We start from the raw sequence: 23,300 nt of genomic DNA on the forward strand, positions 1-23,300 counted from the left end.
TCACATAACTTCAGCCCCAAATTTAGTGTTATGAGAATCACTTTGAGTTATTCAATTCATTTCAGACTAGAATAACAAGACAGAAATCTTAATGCTCAGCTGAAGACAAAAACAATCACTGAACTCCCCCAAACTAGAACATCTAAGATGTTTGTTGCTTTCACAAAAATCTTTTCCATGGAGAAAACTGAAGAAGTGAGAGAAAAACAAGGTCATCCCAAACTATTTTTTCTATGCTTATTTCCTCAAACTTTCCAGCTTCACTGTACGTAGTTTCTACTCTGTGTGACCAAATGAGATAAGGCAGGGCTTCATGAAACCTAAGAAAGAAACTTTATTTAAATGGAGACAGCTGCTGTAACAACACTGGGACAGTTCACAAATCCATGGAAATTTTGCGGAATTGTTGCGTAACACAGAAATGCTTGGTGGTATGTTAAATACTAAATTGACACTGATTTTCTGTCAATACTTTTGAGTCATCACTCTTTTATTTCCTAGTTTCCTAGTGTTAAAACATTCAAAATATTTGAGGTAGTCAAACTCTAGCTAAAATATTTTCATTAGCCAAAATAATTTTGTCAAAACAAAGCATTCTGACTCACTTTCAGAGGTTGATTGTATTCTTAATTCACCAGAATTAAAACAAAAACAAAAAGACCTTTTCCGATCTTGCACGATCTTTTAGACATCAAAAATGACACACACACACACAAATCTTTGCTTGATTCAGTTCTGCAGAAAAATGTTTATAATGTGGTAATTCAAAGTTACGTGAGCCAACGGGGCTTTTGGGAATAGCTTTGGTATCAGATACCTGTGGTTATGGGACTTGCAAAATTTACTGTTCAAGCTGATGCTTGACCTCACTGAAGTTCCCAAAGCCTGGACGGGTGCATCTTTGTTCCCTGATGGTGGAGGGGTAGCAGTGTTGATGGAAGGGAAGAGTTGTCCTCTTGTTGTCAGCTCCAAGACCAGGTGAAGGCATCCTAGATGGTGGGGACCAGAACCATGACTTTTTGCAGTGCTGCCTCCAGCCTCTCCTGTGCTGTGCTGCCTGCCAGCTTATTTCTTCAAGTCATACGTAGTCATAATGAACCTTAGAATAAGGGACCTGCCACCCCTACCCATTGCTGTGCAAGAATTAAAGATGCTTTTAACATTCTGCTCCTGTCCCATAGCCTCTGGCTACATCTGGCACATCTGTGTCACTTGGCCAGGATGCTTCTCATGTGCCTGTTCCCACGGGCTGCTTGGTCTCCACCAAAGATGTCAGCACTGCAGCCTTCAGGACACATGAAATGCATGGTATGGAAAGCACAGGTTTGTAGCTGCGGATAGTGAGAAAAAATCAATATAAAGGTACAGTGGCTCACTGTGGTGTTAACATCCTTCATTTAAAGCACAGCTGATCTTTCATATGGTAAATGATCCAGATCCAGCCACAGAGACATTTCAAAACACGTGGAGTTTATGGCACTTTGAGGTGCTTATCCTTAGAACAAGCAACTATTTTTCTGCGTGCATTTTGCAGTGCATCTCAGAGCAAGCTGCAGCTTCAGAGGAGAACTGCAAGCACACACTGTGCTCAATTTCAGTCCGTGCATTGCAGGGCAAAACAAGTCTTTGAGGAGTGGCTGCCTGGAGGTCCAGCATTTCATTTCTGCACCAGTGAAGAGGCACCACAAGTTCTCAGAAAGGGCAGGTTCACTTCATACCGTATCCCCTCTTTGAACAAGAATGGGATGAATCTGTGACCTTGGTTGTTTTTTGACTACTTGGGGCTATTTCATGGAAAACCCCATCTCTTATTCCCATCTCATGTCTGGCCTTTCTCCTTTTCTGTCACAACTGAGGTGCAAACCTCAAAAAAAGGCAAAATGCCCAGCTTTTTGGAAAGCACCACCATGTCACCCCCAGAGTTTCATAAGCACTCTCATGCTGGTGCTTTGCATTCCTTTCTCTTCTCTAAATATCCCACTAAATGCTTGTAAGCTTGGGGAACAAAGGGTGAGCTGTGCATGAGGTGCCTGTCCAAAACAGTTCCTTTGAACAAGGGCAGGGCCACGTGGATGCTGTGATTAATGAGGAGCATATCTTAGCACGACAAAACGGTGTGGAAGCCCCTCTATTAGCTAAAATGCCTCAAAGAACACAGGTTTTAATTTACTGTAGGTTTTACGCTGATATATTGTGGTTCCTTTGTGCAGGGTCTTCCCTCTTAAATTCCTATTTATCTTTTCTGATGAAAAATATGACTAGAGTTTGACTCGATAAAGACAGGAAATTCTTCAATAGAGTAAAATGTCCAACGTCACATGGTACTAGCTGATAGGAAAAATGGCAATTCTTCTGAATATAATTAAATACATCTTTTAACCAGCTCTTAATTTGTATCCTATAAAGGACATTTTAAATATATTGTAATATTTTGTTTCCAGGAGAGCATAGTAAACTTTTTATGTGTCCAGATTCTGTGTTTCATGAATAAAACTCTCAACACAAAGTCACAAGAAGGTTGACGAGTCTCGTATGCCTTTTCTTTTTCTCCATGACTTTTTGGGTGGTCTCAGAGTTTTTGTACCCATAGCAGATGGAACAGGGTGTTGAATCTTTAGGAAACAATTGCTTCCCTTAAAAATATTTGCTGAGAATTGAGTCGAACAAGCAGTCTAAGAAACAAACAATTGATTAAAAGGCAAAACATGTTCAGTTGCTTTCATTAAAAATTGCCAGCAATTTCATTGTCACATCTTTGAGAAACAGTCCAAAATCACCCAAAGGTGACTGAGGGTTGCATTTGTACAGTGGACAGTAAATTAGGATATAGAAGGTCTACAAAAAAGGAACTTTTTTTTTTTTTCCCATTAATATTTGCTGAATACAAATGAAATACAAGTGAAATACAGTCCTAATTTGACTGAAAATATTAGAAACATGCTGAATTCAGTGAACAGCCTTAAGAAATCTTTATGAAATGGTTAAAACAGCTCTTATTTTTTCAATATTATGTATTTTGGGTTTTTTAAAGGGAGCCATTGAAGGTTGCATTGTTATATTTATTTTTTAAACTATTAATGAAATGAAACAAAATATATTTGTGTATCTTCACCTCAAGTGATTTTTAACTTTTTAGTCCCCTCATATTTTCCTCTTATGGTTTTGAACATCAGCTCCTGATTAATCACACAACTCTAGCCACATCTGGGATTCTCTGCTCCCTACTCAAGAGAAAATCATTTTCTTCTGGGAGTGGGAAGATGAAGGAATGTAAGCTCCTCTCCTGAAACCAACGGTGTCATCTCATACTTATTTTAGGGTAAAGGAAAGCAGGATTTATCCTCTGCTATTGTTTTATTCATATTAGAGTGGTATAAAAAGAAGCTTTCTTGTGTACACCAGCTGGAAAGGCAATTTCAGTGTGACCCAGCATATCACCACTATATGTCGTAGCTGTGTAGGTGGTGGGACAAGAGAGCTCCTTAATGTCCAAAGGGGTGTGCTCAGCCCCCCGTGGCTTCTCTCTGGCTCCTGTATCCATTCCAGCCAGCACGTGCCCCACGCACATCCTTCCTGTGGCGGACACATACCCATGTGTCCTCTGCTGCTTGCTGCAAGTATGGGAGGGTCACTAAATGCTTCTCTGCACAACTCCAGAAGCTTATCTGTCTGACATTTATAGGTTAAACCCAGAGAAGGACCAAATTGGCAAACATTCCCTCAAAGACTTGAGGGCAAGTTGGCTTTAGCCAGGAGAAGATTCAGTCCATAGCTACTTAATCAATAATACACGATATAAAAAGATAGTTAATCTCTTAGCTATTACTTAGCTATTACGAGGCTGAGCTCGTTCTGAGGTTTAGGATTTCAGCCAAATCAGTCCTCCTCCTGTGAAATGAAGGTAGGAGCTTTTCTCACTTTTCTGCTCACAGGAGATCATGAAGAGGCATGCCTTATAGATCGCAAAGCGCTCACATACCTGAGCGACAACGGCAGCCATACCTGTATCAAAGGCAGAAGGAATATGCATGCTTAGTGAAATAGAGGGTTCAACTGTAGTTGCTGTTGTTGGGGGGGAGAGGGGGATGACACAACACAAAGTCATTTTCTTTCCCTTCTCAAAACACTTCCACAAATTACACGGTCAAAAATACGAACCTTCCTTCTCAGGGTATAAGCTAATCTCCAGGCACTGCCTGTCCCTGATGTCCTGCTTCTTCTGTAGCTGTCTGCAGATGAGACAAATGTGAGTTTCTGAACATTTTTCACTTTTTCTGAGGCCAGGTGGGAGTATGGTGCACCAAATGTACCTGATTGGGCCTGAAGAGTTCAACACTTAGAATTAATTCAGTTTTCTTTATGCACAGTGAGTGGTTGGGTGAGGATAATTTTGACTGTTCAAAAGTCTGTGTTGACTAGCCTGTAAAACATAAAACATAACTAGATAAATGGAATGAGAGACTCACACATGCATGTTTTTTTGCTACAGGAAGTGCCTGTTACCATGCAAAGAGAGACAGCTTAAGTAAGACACCATCTACAGCAAGGCTATGCACTTTCCCCGGAGCTCACAAGTTTTTAGTGGGAAGAGGAAGAAAAAAAAGTTAGTTCTACAGTGTTTTGGCTCAAGTTTGCGCAATGCTAATGCAAACTCCAACCTACACTAAGGCAAGGAAGTACATGACCTTGCCCAAACAGGGAAGAGAGCACGGGATCACATCTCAAACCCTTGCTGGCCAAACACAAGGTGAGTCCTATGGCTGATGGAGCACAAAGACTACAGATCCTTCGGGGAGCATAAAGAGGGTGGTTGGAAAGGGGACGGATGGATCAGTATGCCTCCAAAGGCAATCCAGTTTTGGTACTCTCTCTGACTTTATCACATCTTCCTGTGTCTGTGCCAGGTCTGTACACAGCTGCACAGCCCCAAGAAAGAGTCTGTATGTCACCTCCCGCCTTAACCATTCAGTGATTCTGTGATATACCTTCACTTTGCAGAGCTCGGCAGTTTGTATAGGAAAGCTCTCACATGCTTTCCAGTCCTTCCTGCCTGTTGTTGGTTTTCCATTACTCTGCTTCTGGATGGCCCTGAAAAACCACAAGAACTTCCTTTCTTGTAGCGTTTCATCACTTTGGCCTCAAAATGAAACTAACCAAAATGAAAAACAGCTGCATCAAAAACAAATCTAATAAACAAATAAACAAACAAAACCAAATCTTCAGAAACCCAGTTGATTTTAATTTTGTATCTGTTTTTAGCCAAACTGTGCATTCATTTTTAGGTTGTTTCTTCCTTGTTGGTTCCTATGTTCTTAGCAAGAAGAGTCACACTTGCTTTCAGCCCCCTGCCAGTCTCTGATCCTTACTTCTGTTGCACTGCCATTCAGCAATTGCTTTGCTGCTATGCTAAAGCTTCTGTTGGGAGGCCACAAGTCTGGTGATTTATGACTGAAACTCCAGGGGTTTTTGGTCAGCACCTAGTAAAAAAATATTATTTGTTTCTTTTCATTTAGGCTCTGAAATATTTTTGTCACTTAGGCTGATGTTAGCATGAAGAGTTTTTCTAAAACCACTGGAAAACTTTGTGGATCCACTGCCCACTAATCTCAGTTTATATTTTAAGGCCATATGAAAGATCAGTCCTAAAAACTTCACTTGAAGGGAAATAAATATAATCAATCAGTAATTAACACCGTTCGCTTCTACTGAGTCCAAATTCATGCATGTAGAATAGCTCTGCTTCTCTTAGTGCGATAGGTTTGTCAGCTTTATTTTCAGTTTAACCTGCCCAGGAAGTGGTAGCAACACACTTACAGGTGAGGTTCTAAAGTTTTTGTGTCCTGAGCATCCTTTGCTTGTGGTGTTAATTTATACAGCAAGCACGTGAGTGGAAGTTACTCAGAGAAAGCAGAAGTTTCAGAGAAGGACTCTTGGGAGAAGCCTCTGGATAATTTAATATAGATTATTGAAGAATAAACTGTCCTGTGAAAAGGAAATGTATCTGGGGGCTTGAAGGAGGAAGTAAGTGACTGTGCATGTAAAGGACAAGCAACTGGAGGCTGGGGAATCAAAGTGTATTTATCCAAAAGGAAAAAAGCCTGACAGGTTTCACTACAAGTTCTTCCCACACTTCTCCCCGCCATGAACTCCAGCCTCACATGAATGAACCACCAAACCTAGGGCTGGGAGGCAGCCAGATCTCCTCCGAGCTGGGCCTCCCCTGGCAGGACAAGCGAGACCCACAGGAGCTGGGCCCTGTGAGGTGGATGGCTGCCAGCAGAGGTCTGAGCCGGGCCTTCCAAACCCAGCTGAGGCAGCCCCTCCAGAGGGACTTCAATCCCAGCCCCACCGTGAAAGGAGAGCACTCCGGGCTGCACAGCTCCTAATCTCTCTCTGTTTTATGTTTTTAGCCTCTTTGTTTTTCTTGTCCTGCTGCCAACGGGTCAGACAGTGTGCACAGTCAAGAAGCAGCTGCCTGCTGAAGCTCTGAAGTTCACGTCATGCAGGCAGGGCTGCTGGGGGAGAGCGAGCGAGGGGGTGAGATTAGGTGAAACATTAGCCACGTCCTCTTGGCTTCCCTCCAGAGCCTTTCAATTATTTCTTTATGTGCTTTTGGTGCTGTGCTTGTTTGGCATTTAAAAGGTATGCTCAGAGAGGATTTCACAACGAGCTGCCATTTTACAGTTCAAAACAGATGCAAGCTTATCACCCCCTGGAAATTATGTCTCCACAAACCCCTTCCTCTCCCATTCCTCAGGGCTTACAGCAAAGCCACCTCCAGCAGATCAATCACGACAACTGTGTAACAGGCTAAAAATAATGCTAGTTATACAAGTCTGGAAGCTGTTGTTCATTTTGGGATTTGAAGTTCCAAATGTCCATCAATACCAAGGACTTTAGTAGCTGGACAATAGTAGATAGTCTTCTAAGATGATTAATGTGACTTGTTATCCACCTACCTCAATGCCAGTTGCCAAACTGTGCCTTCTTAACTTCCCAGGGTGCAGGGAACAGGCAAATCATAACAGTTCTTCAGAAGCAGAATTTCATCCTAGATCTAGAAAAATAGGGTTGGAAGGCAAAATGAACTGCACCTATATTGCTCCTGACAGATGCTTGTCTAACCAGTTCTTAAAGACTTGATAGAGACTCCACCAGTGCCCGAGGCAGCCCGTTCCAGTGCTTCATTTTCCTTCCTATTAGGGAGCTTTTCTTCATTCAGATGGGAGCATGGGCTAGATTCCTTATCTACCTGTCCAGCCACAGGAAGGTGGAGCTGCGTGTTGTACCACTATCCGTGACTTGTACAGTGTCCTAAAGACAGTATTCCCTTCAGGCCAGGGTGGGGATGATGAGAGGAATACTGTGATAAAGCCTGGAGTGCAAATTCAGATGGCTGAAATATGTCTTCTACCCAGGATAAACAACAGAGAAGTCAGAGAAGTAAATACTGGCCTTAGCTTTCACAGTTTGTGTAAGCATCATAGGATTGTATCTTAATTTTGTGATGGGATTTATAAAATCATTGTCAAGGGAGGCTAATGCACTTAAGATGACTCTTACTGAGTGCTGTTCTTCAAAGGAGCAGGAGATTTGAGTGTTCAGGGATCAAATATTTTATGTTTAATCTAGTCTGGCTCTGTGTCAAATTTTGTTGGCAGAACTGTTATGCTGGTAATATGTTAAACTATAAAAGTGGAGGACAATTTATTATTTATTTATTTATTTTATTTTTATGATAGGTAACATTCTGCCTTTAACTTTCAGGCAACTAGCACTGTGCTTTTTGTTTTTGTTTCTGTTTTTGAGCTGATTTCTCTTTTGGTCTCCTGGCAGACATCATGCAAAGGGTAGCTTGAGAAGAAAGACATACCTGCGATTTGACACAAGCATAGCTTGCCAAGAGAGGTCACTGCGGCATCCTCAGTGAATACCTTTAACAAAGGGATGAGATAACCAAGGAAGGTAGTCTGAGGGAGCCATTGCCTGCCTTGTAGGTTTTGGATCTTGCACAGGACTCATAACCCCAGAAATGAAGAAAGCTCAGAGCTCATCTAACTATGGGAATAACCTTAGTATCATGAGGCATTTCAAAAAAAGCTATGTTTCTTTCTTTTTATTTTTTATTTTTATTCTTTTTCCTTGTGTATGTACAGAGAAAGGCATGCAATAAGTTTTGCCATTTTTTTTAAGTGGACAAAGAGCGATACCCTCTTCTGTAAGAGTTCTCTTTTGCCTCCTGAGACTATGAAGTTTCCAGCTGGCCATGAGACTCTTCATCGGTAATGAATTTATCCTACATCCTACCAGCCCACATCTGCTCTCTTCTCTTGCTCAATAATTAGTTATGCAACCCCGAGAAATATGCTATTAATTCCTGAATTTCCACGCTCAGTTCCTGTACTTAAGAGTTTTTGCCCATTTCTTTCTCTCCCTCCTGTAGTTCCTGAGGTTCTTCATCCCAGGATGGAGGAAGACAATGCTGGAAATGCTTCGCTTCCCTCCCACTGCTCACAGACCCAGTGATGAGAGATGGAGGGTGAAGAGGAAATTGTTCACAGGCTGATGAGTTTTCATTGGCTGATGGCCAGAATGAACCATCTTGTGTGACCTTCTCTATAACCCAGACCAAAGGGCTTCCCTGCAGTCATTCTTGTTTGAATTATTGTTTTTCTGTGAGTAAAACAGCTAAACTTGATTTAACCACTCCCAGTGATGAAGAATCTACCCTCCACTCCATGTTAATTGTTCCAGCAGTAAATTTTCCCTCTCTGCTGAAATCACTCACCTTATTTCCAAGGCAGATTGTCTAGATAGAGGTGTGTGAGAGCCTGTTTCCAAAGTTTTGCTACAAATGCAGATAGTCCTATATTATAGCTGTCTGAACCCTTCCCCTTGCTCTAGTGAAGTTCTTTGGCTTTTGGAAACTCTTGCTGTGAGACATATTTTCCAATCCTCAGTCATTCATTGGACTTGTTTCTGAAATGTCTTAATCTATTAACATTCTTCTTGAATTGTACACATGAGGTCAGGACACTTTTAGACCATGACCATAGCATCCAGAGTTCCCAGGTTCATACACACAAGGATTCCTCCAGCCCTTTTGATAAAACAAAGATTTCCTTTGTTTTCCTTTGTCTCCTTTGTTTGTTGAGTTATCTGGTTTGGTCACCCCACAGAGTCATTGCCTTTAACAGCTCCTTTAGCCTGTGTGGATGCTTTGCATAATGTGCCCTCTGCTGAACGACTTTACTTTTGGCAGTGCTGAAATTCATATTAAAAAATTGGCTCCTTGTGTGCAGCTTTGCCAAGCATGTCACATTGCTCCTTATCAGGGACCTGATTTCTTCATTATTGACCACTACATCAGTTCATGTGACTTTGGTTCTGTCCGTGCTTGCAGGGCTTATTCATGCATTTCACATCAGATAAAATACGTAAGAGGAATAGGAACAAAGACCCTCCTGTCCCACCTGAGGTCCTGAACCACAAACTGAATCACATTTCTTAGACTTGCTTTAATTTTGGCTGCCTAGTGGAGATAACAGGGCTGTGGAAGAAGCCTCTAGCTCATGTAACCTAGTTAATGAGCAAGTGCCAAATTTGGCAAGTCTGCTCAGCTGTGCCAGTGGCCTCCACCTGCATCTTCCCAGCACCTCACCTCAGCAGTGCAGAAACATTGTCTGGTGGTTATCGATGGTTGAGGGTAGTGATGGCTCTTTGCTCTGGGGATGCTGCCTGCTCCTGTAGCCTGTACCACAAGTATTGTGTCCCAAAGGCTGATGAAGGTGAACTAGTGGTTTTTAGAAAATACTGGGCAGTCTCAAAAGGCACAGGACCATGCCTGTGGTGTGAAGCTTGAAGCTGAGGTGTATTCATAGTCCACTTAGTGGACTGAGTCCTTCAGGAGACCTTGGTGCCAGGATGCCATGTGGCCATGAGGCAGACATTGAGGGTTCAGCACATGTGAGATAATGGTGAGTCTCGACTGTGCAGGAGCTCAGGAATGCTGAGGTCTAACAGTGAGGTACTACGTGAGTATGGGAAAGGGCAGGCTTGGTTATAATAGTCTCAAATAGCTCAAGCTACCCTGCCCTTCCACCCCTTTCCCCCTTTTAAAAAAATATTTATTTATTTATTTATTTATTAACCCCTAGGCACCATGCCTATATCTTTTACTGGATTTAGCAGTGGAGATTTTGACTGCAACCCCCATGTGTTGCTTCCATCCACAGCTGGGCTCTCTTTGCCCAGTTCTGCCACAGTCCATTCCTCTTCAGCCACATCCCATCACTATAACCTTTTCTCTCAGAGTGATCTTACTATTTGAGGTCTTTGCCAACATTTAACACAATTGTCCATTAACACGATGAGCCAGGTTCTGATCTCATTTACTTCTGCAAACTTAATAGAGTTTCCCTGGACTTGTATTGATGCACATGAGAACAGATCCTGTCCCATTTAATTTGCCCTATTACATATTTGCTCAGAGCTAACTGCATAGCTGGCTTTGTACAGAGGACAGAAAGACTTGTCCATAATAGGGAGCTGTTACTCTCCAGATGCCGCTGCATTGGCTGTTTGCACAGAGCACTGTACTCATGGCAGTGACAGTGCTCCTACTCTAGACCCCAAATTACTGAGACTATTTTTTTCCTTAAACACCCTCTTAAACTCTAGGGGTCTTGCTGACTTGTGTGCAATCAGATTTAAATGTCAACGTGATGTTAATATTTAACAATTAACACCAGGATGTTCTCATACACCTTCCTTAGGAGATATGAAAAAGCCCAGCACTTGCCTGTTCCTTAAGTCCTATTTTCAGTTCAAAGCAGATTCAGGTGGTGTGTTGGACCTTTATCAGTTATCACCTGCAGTAGCCCCTGGTGCAGGATTGCCCTGAAATATGCTTTCCCTGGGCACCTTCCAAATTTCTCCATTTGCAATTTCCTCATAAGCCAAAGAGAGGTTGGTTGTATTGTGGAAAACAAGAAATAGAATAACAAAAACTGAGAGGATTAAAAAATAGCCTGAATGATTTAATTTCTGTTTTAATTCCAAATATGCATGAGGCCTCTGACGTTTCCGCACACAGCTCCTTTCTCTGCAGCACAAAGAGGATATATTTTAAACGGTAATGTTAATGGAATTATATGTTGCTACTGGATAATGGTCTCTGCTGTGGAGAGATAATTGTTGAGGCAAAGCTGAGGTATTTATTGAAGATAAACACTGAGGCAAAGCCAAGATGTTTATTTTCTAAGCACCAGACCGTAATGCAGGCAAAACATATAATATCATTAGCATCGTTACTAATACACTGGAAGCCTGAAGGTACCCCACCACAAGCTCCTGTGAACTCAGTGGGAGCAGAACTGGGCCCCAAATGAGAATTGCACCCAAGCTGATGCCACAGGGCAGGCCTGTTGGTGCTAACATGGGCAATATTCAAGTGTTGTCCATGGCTGGTGTCTGCCCTTCTGTAGCTCCGGGAAGTGGCAGAAGTGCTGTGTGGGGACCTGACTGCTCCCATATGAAGCATCAGGAAGGACAGATTTCTTAATCAAGTTGGCTCAACAAGAAACCAAAACAAAACATTTGCTGATTCTTCAGCTTTGTTTGAGGTAAATGAACCATGAAAGATGCAACCGGCCTGTTGTCAGGCCATTATAGTACAGTTTTCAAAACTAATTTTACAGATACCTGTGAATAATTCATGCACATATTATCTCTGAACACTTGTGAAGTACAGGTTTGTACAAGCACGTGGGCAGCCTCAAGCAGCAGCAGGGCCTGGAACCATGTGGTAAGGGAAAAAGATGGGCCCTGGGCTCCATCCTGGGTGGCGTTTGCAGCTGTTCCTGCGTGTTTGGGAATGGCGGGGCTCCTCTGGGCACATGCTGCTGCAGGTTTTCTTTTGTGCATGTCCTGAGGAGTCTGACAGCTCTGGCCATGTTTGCCTGTAGGAGTCAATCCCAGATGATGTTAGTTGCCCTCTCATCCTATCCTGTCCTACCCACCCCGTACCTTGTAGCAGTGCTGAGCAGGGTCTCATGTCACATTTCACAGTTTTCAGCACTGGCTTTGATAGATGAAAAAATCTGAGCTGGCTCTTTTTCACTGTTATTTCTGTCCACTGTTTTTCACTGTTTTTTTCTGTCCAGGGTGTGAAGATATTTAAACACCTAGTTCCTATTGATTACGTTGATCATCAGCACCTAAATACACCCATGGGCCTGGGCATAACTCCCTAAACACAAAGAGGACAGCAATGTCCTTGAGCATTGTATGCATTTGAACACATTGGTTTCTGGTCAGATGTAAGGTGAATATGTGCACCTGTGGAAAATACAGCATCAGATGAAAGACAGTCCAAACTTCTTACCATTTTTCTACTTCTGAAAACTATAAGCCAGATTAATTTTTAAAAAGATAACTGAAAATTAGGTACTAACAACCCTATTATATGCATACAACCTGATTTACAAAGGTACTGAGCATCCAAGGTTGTGTATCTGCAGCAGCTGAACAAATAAAAAATTCTGGGGTCTGCATCCCTTTAAATAAATTAGGCTATTTATGAAGAGTCTGGACTTTCCACATACATACTGATGTATACCAACAAAACAGACAAATAAAGCACACAGTTGTCCTTTATTTAGGATGGATTCTTCCATTATATCTGTCACCAGCACTTTCCCTCCTAAACCCAATGCGCATCATTGCCCTGAGAACTGCTGATTTGGCTAGACCTGCTCCTGAGGGAATAACTGCTGTGCAGCTGCATGTAGCCCACTACAGGCTGGCTGTGCTCTGCAGTATTTCCCTTTCTGACTGCTCTGTGGGCTTCCCCCAGGCAGGAGATGGTGGCCCCCAGGTCTTGCCCTAAAGCACTGCCAGGATGCAGCCAGGTGCCCCTGCAGGACCAATGCAGAGGAGTTTGCCATGGCACAGAGCTGCCCTGGGGGTACAGCCACTCTTAGTGGGAGCTAGCGATTCATCTTAATTATTTTTAAAGTTTTTTTTTACAATGTTTGAATATAAAAACTGGCAACCACAGAAATGCCAAGGGAACATATTGTAATTCATGTTTTTACAGCAAGTGCTATGAAGTAAGTTGACCTGATTACAGAATAGTGTATTTCTAGCTTTTCCTTCAGTTTTAACATACTCCCGCAAGAGTTGTAATTTTGATTTTAGTTCTTCACTGGAGAGGCCATATCTGACATGTAGATATTAATTATTATTACTTGCATTTTGATAACCTTAAAGGTCTCCAACGAGATCAACAATGGTCAGCATATACTCATACATGCAATTACGTGTATGGCCCAAACTGTGCCTGTCCCAGACTAGCTATGATTAAAGAAATCTGGGTAAAGGTATGTACAAACAACAACAAAAAAATAACAGAACAAAAACAATCATCAACAACAAAAAACAATGAGAATTTAAAAGTGTCAGGTTATTGTCAGGATTTTGTTATTTCTTATTATGTCCATGCTCCTGGGGATTTGTTAAATGGTAGGTAAATGAAGAGGGATAAAGAGGGAAACAAGGAGAACAAGCAAGGATGAAAAGAGACACACTGTCTGTATGCATACATCTATATACAAATGCTGTCACACAAAGGACACAGGCTGATCCTTTGGATTTGTTTAGATATATGCATATGTACAAGCGCTTATAGGTAGGTAGTCACATACAGACACAACAGAAACTGTTCAGAAAGGCGCAGCAGTGAGGCTACAAAGCAGTCACAATGTGACTTTACAGCTGCTCTGTGGGTCAAGCAGCTCACCTGTGACCAACCTGGATATGTGGCCCAAGTGGAATTCTGCAGATGTGCTCTCAGAAGTGCTTTCCCTGGCTTTTCCAGCTCGGTGCTCTTCTGACAGTCTGAGTGCTGCTTAACTTCTACAAAGTAAATCAGATCCAAAATGACTATTTTTAATGTGTGTAATCTGGCTACAGGGAGCCTGCAAATACAAACTTCCTATGCCTTTTTCTATTCCTTCCATTTCTTTTAATCTCAGTTTGCATCAAACCTAGAGTGTGACAGCCTGGAGAGCTGAGGCCTGGGGTACAAATGGCAAGACATATCTTAGCCATGTCAGTCCTTCTCATGTTCCTACCTTGGCATTTTAGCAATTGATGAATTAATTCTGTAACAACAAATGTATTGAAAGAAGAAATTCACAAGAAATATAGCATAAAAATAAGGTATTCTTGGGTGTTTCTAGTAGTCACCTGAATTGCATACTGTGTGACTGCTTGTTATCTCATGAATCATCTGTCACATATTTGACAATACATGTTTTGTCAAGTCAAACAGTCTTCCTTAGAAAGAAAGAGATGATATTTATTATTACCCAGGCTGGAGTCTGTGTGTTTAATGGTGAAGCACTCAATCGTCTTTCAGGTTTGACACAATACAATTCACATGATGTTTTTCAGAAATTAGCTCTAAGCTGTTTATATGAGTGCGCATTTGCACATAAAGACATTTAGCAAACATTGTTTTGCTTTTGGGAAATCTCAGGATTGTTTTAATACCATCTGCTCCAATGAATGCCAGTAGATTTAAAAAAGGAAAACTGTAATTACTGGATTACTTGGTACTGTAATATTCAATATTATGGTAATGTGGGATGAACTAACCATGCTATGGGACTGAGGAACTTCTGCCTTCTAAACTCAACTTCACAGAGGCTTTAATTGGGTACTTAGCAGAAGGCTGTTGGAAATGTACTGGGGCACTTACATAAGGACTCTGACAACATTTTGTCTGAATCTTTCTGGTTTCATACCACAGAAGAGTAGATGTGACCCTTGCCCTCTACTCTCAGACTGCATAGATAAAAAAATAAGAGTAAAATCAGTTGTCATTTTGGTGTGACTGATGCACTGTAGCACGAATTGTTTTGATCTTTCAGTGTCACAGTGTAAAAACTGCTTCAAGCAGGACAAATGTGGAGCTAATTTTTTCACAGTCTTTTCTCAGATAAAATTGATTTTTCTAGTGGAAAGCTGAAGCTGAGAAACAGCAGAAATAGAAAGCTAACAGGAAGTCTCTAGGAGGAACAGGACTGCATTTTTCTCTTTCAGGAGTTACTGATTTAAAGGATATTTGCCTACTCATTGGCCTGTTCTGAGTATTTCCTCTTTGCACGTGCACTTTCATCTTCACCTAGTTTGTATGGGCACTGTGTTCTGTTCTATATAGGTTCCCCAGCTGTGGGTATGGTAACTGTGCCTAGCAGTGAGGATGAGCACGTGTGCCGTGATGTGCCCTGCCAGCCATTCCTCCGGAGTGGGCCTTCTGGAGCTGACAGCACCAACGCTGATCACTCTGCAGCTCTGTGGTATTTTGCAGTGACTGTAAAGGGCCTGAAGAGTGAAGGGCCTGAACTACACTTGAAAAGCCATGGATGGCTAGGATAGAGCAGGGGACAGGTCAGATTCATTCAGAGCAACCCTCGTTCTACTGCAATGTCCTGTATGTAACATCTGGAATTTGGTATCATCACATGTTCCCAGGCCCCAGTCATGGAGGATGTCAGGCAATCTTCTTACCAAGGAGACTGTCTGTCACATGTCCCCTGCAGAAGTTGCTCTGTGCCATCACTGTCAGTCAGTAGTAGTCAGAGCTACTGCTAAATTGCAGACTGACTTAGCTGTGGACTTGTACAGGTAGCCACATAGTTGCCTCAAACTATTCAAAAAACATTTTCCTCCATTTATCAGAAGCTTTTTTTTTTCTTTCTTCTCTTCAGATGTCTGTTCTCATACGAACAAGCCTGCTGATCACAACTGAGGTCAATAGGCATTTAAATGTTGATTTTAATAAGTGTATGTTTGAGTACCCATTGCATATGCTATTGTGCCTTTCCTTCATCAACACATGAATACTCTGCTTGCTGGTTTTGAAAAAAAGTGTATTAATTATGTGAAACACTGAGCCCAGCCCAAACATCAAAAGGACTTGTAGGTGCTCACTTTCTCACTGGAGACTTGCTTGATGAACCCAGTGATCTATGAGCTATACTGTGCGTGACCATACACTTTGTCCTTAACATGTGCTTGATTGTAGTTATACACGTAATGGATCTGAAATTGTTATGATTCTCATAATTCTTTCACACACTTTGTTGCAAAACTCATGCTCCAGTTAAAAAAAAATAAAAAATCATACTAGAGATGTTTTCATTACTTTTATGTTATGTTGACTATTGATCACAGGGGGAGGCAGATGGATCTGCAAGGAGGGAGAATGGGAGCAGAAATGGATTAGAGGTGGCAGGAGGTGAAAAAGAAAGGACTTACATCTTTTTCTTCAAGAAGGAGGTAGGTAATTAATTGATATTTGCTAGAAGAATTCATAACAGGTTTAAAATGAACTTTGACAATCTTGACAATGGCAGTATTCACCAAGTTGAGGGGCAATCTCTGTTTCTACCAAATTTAAGTCACTGGCATAGTGATTGCATTTCTCACATACCTAATGTGAAAATTTTGGAGATGGAACTTTTTGTTCCATGTCTCTAAGCGGGTTGAAAATCACTGAACTGAACAACTAACAAAAACTTTGTATGAATCTCAAGTAAAGTGACTTTGAGTTGCGGAAAAATTTCAAGTCTCCCACCTCTTGTTTGAAATCTCCTGTTCTCCTGAGATTCTGCTCAAACTGAGAAGGGAGAAGGGAATATCTCTCTTTAGAAGGGAATCTTTCTCTTTAGAAAATGCAACTTGTTGAAAATATTGTTCGACATTGTTGACACTCCTTTAAACACTAGCAGGGGGCAATGATTAGTCTCTCTTCAAATGAAATTATTGGTAGGATTGTAGCAGCATTAACTGATGAATTCTTCTAAACAACATCAATTGGTGGCAATGACAGCATTCCAGAAGGCTTATTTAAAATATAGAGTGTATTGTGTAACCCTCTTTATTTGTCTGTTGCACAATCTATTTGCTGATACTTGTTTCTTTCCCTCCCCCTCTCTCCCCTAGGCTATCAAACAAAGCTGCCCAACCTTACACTCATCCATCAACCTTGAGTTATTAAGAGAATAACTGCAGAACATTTACAAGTGGATGGGATGGAGTGCTGGCTGCTTTTCAAGAACACAGTCAGTACTACAAAAACTTTGCAAGATGGCAAATTTTCTCATGCTGGCTGTTCTTTGCACTGCTAGGACCTGCTAGAAGGAGTGGTTTCTTGAATTTAGGGTAACTGATATAGCCTGATGCCAAAGCTGTTAATCATATATCCAGTTTCAAATCATAATTCTATCTTAGGAAAATATATTTTTTGTAGCTATTTTTCACAAAGGCTTTGGGACACATTGGAGGGAAGATAGAGATCAGGGTAAGGGCAGGCAACTGAATGCTTATATGACTTTCTTAAGTATAGGTTTAAAAAAATAATTGCATCAAAGCAGAGGTTCAAAGTGTCTCACACCAGAAATATAACAAAATGAAGGTGAAATGGATCATACTAAGGAACATTTGCTCATTGATTAAAAGACAGAGGTTATGATGGAGCGGAGTTGCAATGTAATAATCTATGAATCTGATCAGCAACTTAGGGTGTGCATGAAGACATCTAGGCTGGTGTGCCACAATTCACTCCCACAGCCTGAAGAACTGGGAAACAGTGCAGAGGCTCCTTGCAAGCCAGCACTGAAACAGAAGCAATATAGCCCTGAGTGCTGTGCCAGCTGAACATGATTATTCTGCCTCTCAGTCCCACTTGGCATATCTGCACAGTACTTTGCTGTGCTGTGTGGACTTGCCAAATCAGCTCAGTGCTAGGGATCTCTGCATCATGTTCTCTGCAATGTAAATGTACCCTTGGAAATCAAGCTAATCTGTTTGACTTCTGGAAGGGTAGGAGAATGCTTCCTGGCTAGCCAGCATTGCTCTAATTAGGCAGGACTGTGGGAAGAAGAAAACATGTCAGTCTGCACAGTGACTTTCCAGACAAGAACATCCCAGCAGGCACTGAAAAGCTGATTCCTTTGAGCATCCTATATTCGGTTCAAGTGAAAAGCTTCAGGCTTTGTTTTGCCAGTTTAGAAGCTTGAAAATCCAGAGATCAGCGAACAGCTAAGAAGGTGTTCCCAGGAGGGAGCAGGCAGCTGTCATGAGCTGCTACTGGGCACAGGACTATGCGGGAAGGGGCTTTGCCGAGGGAATCTGGAGAAGCAGCCAGCACAGTCAGCCTCAGTGGGAGGCATGCAGATAGACTCAAATAGATCTGTTTTTTGTCGTAGGTTCGTTTTCTCTGCCTTGTCTTTGTTCTAAGCAAATCAGGCTCTACTTTAGCAAGGCTGTTTGGTGATGGACATGGCTCTGCTCCTGGAGGCAGAAGAGCTGAAGATGACTCAGGACCATGAGGTAATCCTGGCTGACCACAGGAAACCTGAGCCTGGGAGAGTCACGGGGCTCTGCTGCAGGAGATGTGGAAGCCAGCAGTCTGGGACCGGGAGAGAGGGCATCTGATGAGATCAGGAGCATAATTTACGCAATTATAATGACAAAGGTTATGAACTTGCATTTTTTAATTATGTTCTATGTCAACTCAAGAATTGGCTATAACTTTTTTTTTTTTTTTTTTTTTTTGGTAGTCCTCTGTAAATGTGACCTATCAGAGGACATTTAATACCAGGAGAAGCAGCAGAGTTAAACCACTAAAATATGATTGATTTTCTGCAGCTCCCACACTGTCTGTGTTTTCTCCACTCAATAACAACACTGCTTGGTGACTTCACCCTGCATGCATGGCAATTAGAAGTTTTACCACTCCACTTCATGTTGTGAAGATCCTCAGCAACAGCAGCACAGAGATTAATGAGAGAGGGAAAAAAAATAAAAAATTTTTTAAAAAATTACCAAAGTTGTTGCTTGTGAAGACATATCACAAGTTGAGCAACAAACACATGAAACACAGATGCTAAATTCCTATGATAGCCTCTCAGCAGGAGGCAAGCTGAATGAAAACTAATGGTTCCTTTCCCTCTAGTTGTCCTCTTCTCCCTGCTTTTATCAGTTCACTTCCTATCCTCCCTCTGACTGTTTTTCCTACTTCACGTTGCAGTGATGTACATCACACCTGATACCACCCAGCCTTAGCATTTCCCTGCCTTGCCTTCTGGCTCTCTTCTTCTCCCACTCACTATCAGTGACTTCTGCTTCCATCCTGAGACCCTGTCTCATTAATTAGGCTTCCCTCTGCTTCTGCTCCCTCCTGATGCAGCCTTCAGTTCTGGCTCCACCATTTTAAGAAAATAGCTGGTTATCAGCCCAATATTCATCAAGCACATTCCCTTCCTCCTGTTAAGCAGTGTTCTTATCCTTTGCTTTATTATTTGGTTCTTCCATTACTCCCAGGCCATGAATTGCATCAAAGCCTTATTTGCTCTTGATCTACTTCTTCAGCGCTTGACTTTGAGCTGCTGTGTTGCACCGACACCCTGAGTGCTCACTATTAGCCTGTTTGTTGTCTGAGGAACCATGTTATCAAACGAAGAAGCACTGGATGTTCAAAGAAGTTCACACTGATTTTGGGGACAATTTCCAGTCCCGTGCTGGCACATCTGGTTAAGGCAAAATCAAGTAACAGTTGTCTACTTTCAGATATATACATAAGCAAAGTGTTCCTCCTTTTTTCCCAAAATGCTTAGCAAATACACCTATTTTATTGATTCTTCTGCTCACTCTGATTCCTAGGGTAAGCAACCTGCACAAGCAGCCCGAAAGAAACCCTGTTCCTTAACCCTCCCAGGTTATCAGTGGCCCAGGGACAAGCTTCTTAGATGACATTTCCTTGTGCTGTTTCCTTGTTGGCTTCTTTGTCAGCCATCTCCATGCTATCTCCCACGCTGCAACCAGTGGCAAGCTCCCAGGTAAAGTCTGTAAAACTGCTCCCTCCCAAATTACTCCTTCTGCCTCCCCCTTTGTTGTTGTTACCTCAAAAGCAGTCCCACGTAACGGTGCCTAGAAAGGCAGAGAGGCTTCTTTGATGATGCATTTGTGACACTGTTGCCTCATTTTACTGCTTCCACTCCTACCTCGTGTTTGCCTTATTTACCTGCTGCGTCTTGCCATAACCTACACAAGCAGTGCCATGGAAGAGGGACTGCTCTTTTTGCTCCTAGTACCTCCCAGCTTCACCAGGGCACAGACCAACTCCCAGGTGCTGGTATGGATCAGGGCCTGGTGCCCCCAGCCCAGGCACTAGCCTCACAGCTCATATGTTCTCTGGAGAACCAGTAGCTGTGAGCTCTAATGAGCACTCACAATTAAGAAGCAGTTAGCACCAAGAGCTCCTGTTTTCTGTCAGAGTCCTCCAGTCCTGGGATGGTACCGGTACAAAAGCTGGACACCACCTCTTCACCTGTTAGGTGCATCCTCCAGAGGCCATGGCTGCGTTGGCCATGGTCTGTGCTGAGCTCTGCAATGAAAAGGGTGGCATTAAGCAGAGCCACAGCTGGTCTGATGGCTCATGGCCCTGCAGGGACTCAGATAGAAAGGTGCTTCATTTGTGAATCCCGAAAGCTTCATATGGGATAAGCATCAGGAGCCCAATGCAGCTAATGAGGTGATACCTCTGATAATGCTCAGCACTAAATTAATTTCTCTGCTTCTCCAGGGTTTCAGGTTATTCCGGCCTGGGTTCCAGTCTCTTCTTTGCATGGTGCTAACCCTGAGACACAGTCTCCTTATCTTTCCTTTGGGTCTTCCTTTTATTTTTCAGTCCATTTTTATGTCTTTTATTCACTGTTATTATGTGTTTTATTCACAGGCGTTTTATTCACTTGTTTTGTCACAAGCTGTGCCAGGCCAGAAGAGAGCAGCAGTTTTTTTCTTCCTTTGAAATTTTGACTATATCAAAAGGATCTTGTACTGATGTTATTTTTTGCTTATTTGTATTCCTGTTCTCCCCACAGTTTTTCCTGCCTTCCCGTTCCCTGCAAGGACCAGAGGCATTGTCTTTACATCCCATACAGGCAAACCCATGCCAGTAGCCATGAGGTGTGGTGGAGTCTAATCTTGGTCACACAACTTTCGGTTGTGTATCCAGGCCATCTGGTCTTGAGTTATTTCAGGTAATGAGTTCAGGATAAATCTCCAAGCCATTAAGAAGAAATCAGTTGCTGCCGTCTTGCTTCTGTGAACAGAATTTCCAGGACCATTGATTTCCAAGCTGATACAAGTGGGTTTATTTATTTATTTTTATTGTTTTATGGTCTGGAGCAGTCACTTTCCATGCCAAACCAGGAGCAGTTGTAAGAATTTCCTACAGAAGGACCACTCCTATAACAGTAATGTACCAGGTGTCTGTAAGAAACAGACTAGACCACTCTTGAAAGCAAAATCTGTCATCTAAGATCTTGTCTGGCATTAAAAGTCCTGTTGTGTGATGCTGAAAAACTTCAACAATCTTCTGCTGGAAGTTGTTCAGGAGAAAAAAATAAAAGGTTGTTTTTTGTTTGTTTGTTTGTTTGTTTTTTCTTTCTCCCTTGTTCTTAATATGAATTTACCAGTGTTAGAGGAAGCAAATCTGAGAACATGATGGCAGAATGACCCACTGCTTTTTCTGAGAGTGCAATACCCATCTTGCTGTCTACCATTAGCTGGCACAACCTATCCTCAGACAGCTGGTTTCTATAGTTCACCATCACAGCTGTAAACTCACAATGACTTATTGTCACTATCAAGCATAATTGCATTAGAATCATGAAACACTTGAATATAAAAGTATAAATCTCGATTTCCCATCATCCACCCCCTAAAGCGTCCGGTGCTTACAGAGCAGGTCTTTTAGAACTGTAGAGCAGCTGCTCAGCTAGCGTAAATCAACATACTACGTTGTGAAGTGGAAAAATATTGGTACTGCTTAAAGGATGTTTTAAAGAGATCAGTGAGTAATTAAATGCTCAAAATGTCCACTGGGAAGCATATAAACCAAAAACATAATTTGCAAGAAAATAAGATTTACATTATATATGTAAAAAAAACACCCTATCTAGGGGATAAGCAGTAGGCAGACGGGCTGTGTTGCAAATCTCCTTCACTGGAGGTCTGTGTGGTTAGACCAACATCTGTCACACGTGGATGGATTCCGACCTGGTGCAGGGCCTGAGCTGGACATACTCTGGAGATCTCTTCAGTGCTTTCACAGCATGCAGAAATGGACCTTAGCACTGGAACAGCTATGGGATTAGCAAAACACTTCTGACTCCTTCCTTCCTGTTCAGGAGAGGCCAGAAGATTTGCAAATCGGTTCTGTCCCATGTGTTAACCTCTGTGTTATTCAGGCAAATTTTCTCATCCTCCACTTCATTACAGAACATAGCTAGGACAGAAGACAGGCAGTGCTCTTAAATCATTCCAGAGAATCCACCAGCAAATGTTAAATCATTACAGTAAAAAGTTAATATTCCTTTTTGTGCTAAAATGAGCTATAACAGCTATTTAACTCTATTATAGTTAACTACAGTATATATGCATCTAGTTATTACTGTAAAACTATATAAAAATATATAACCATATACTGTAGTTAGCTATTAAGCAGCTATAATAGCTATGTGTGGGTTCTTCAGAAGACATTTTATAGAGTGAAATCAATGGGAAAGCTTCCATTGGTTTTAGTGGAAAATAAGTCAGGATTAAAGAGAGAATATTAGTGTATTTTGACATAAATTAGAGTAAGTGTTAGGCCCAGAAGAGACTTCATAATATCGTAAGACTGGAATTCACAAGTGTACGCACTTCCAATTAGAAGATTTTACAAAGCACATAAAAGCAAAAAAATATATTCTTCCATCTTACTCTGTCCTTCAACATTTTTTCTAAGAAGTTATTAGTGTTTTAGTAGTGCATGAGGCAAATTTTAATGGCTCTTTTTTTTTTTTTTTTTTTTTTTTTTTTTCCCAGATAGCCTCTCTTCTGCAGGATTCTCTGTCCTGGCCTGCCCAGCCTCCTGCTTTGTGTGTGATTTCGGGAGCAGCAGGCAGCATTAGAAGAGGAACAGGACAATTGTACTTTGAGAAGAATGTTACAGTTCCTGCATATTCCTGTGTTGTTCAGGCCACTTGGATGGAATGGTTTTGAGGTGGGAAAATGCTTTTCCATGTAGCACAGAATAAAGACTGACACGAAGTTGTGCATGGGTGTTCCTCGAATTACGCCTGTGGGATGGGTTGTGTTACAGGAAGGCTTGTGAGCACCTGCACTCTCAGGGGCGCTTTTCAAGACTAAGCCCTGTGGCGTGATGCTGGAGAGCTCACTGC

General features: G+C 41.9%; 1 long non-coding RNA gene across 1 annotated transcript; it reads right to left on the reverse strand.

Moving 5' to 3' along the window:
* Positions 1–16,201: 16,201 nt before the first annotated feature.
* On the reverse strand, positions 16,202–18,852 carry LOC118166875. Its single transcript, XR_004750774.1, has 2 exons — positions 18,806–18,852; positions 16,202–18,481 (listed from the first exon to the last, which is right to left on the reverse strand). It is a non-coding gene; the product is annotated as an uncharacterized LOC118166875 (long non-coding RNA).
* Positions 18,853–23,300: the final 4,448 nt, after the last annotated feature.

Source organism: Oxyura jamaicensis, chromosome 4 (genome assembly GCF_011077185.1).
Source record: "Oxyura jamaicensis isolate SHBP4307 breed ruddy duck chromosome 4, BPBGC_Ojam_1.0, whole genome shotgun sequence".
Lineage (NCBI taxonomy): Eukaryota > Metazoa > Chordata > Aves > Anseriformes > Anatidae > Oxyura > Oxyura jamaicensis.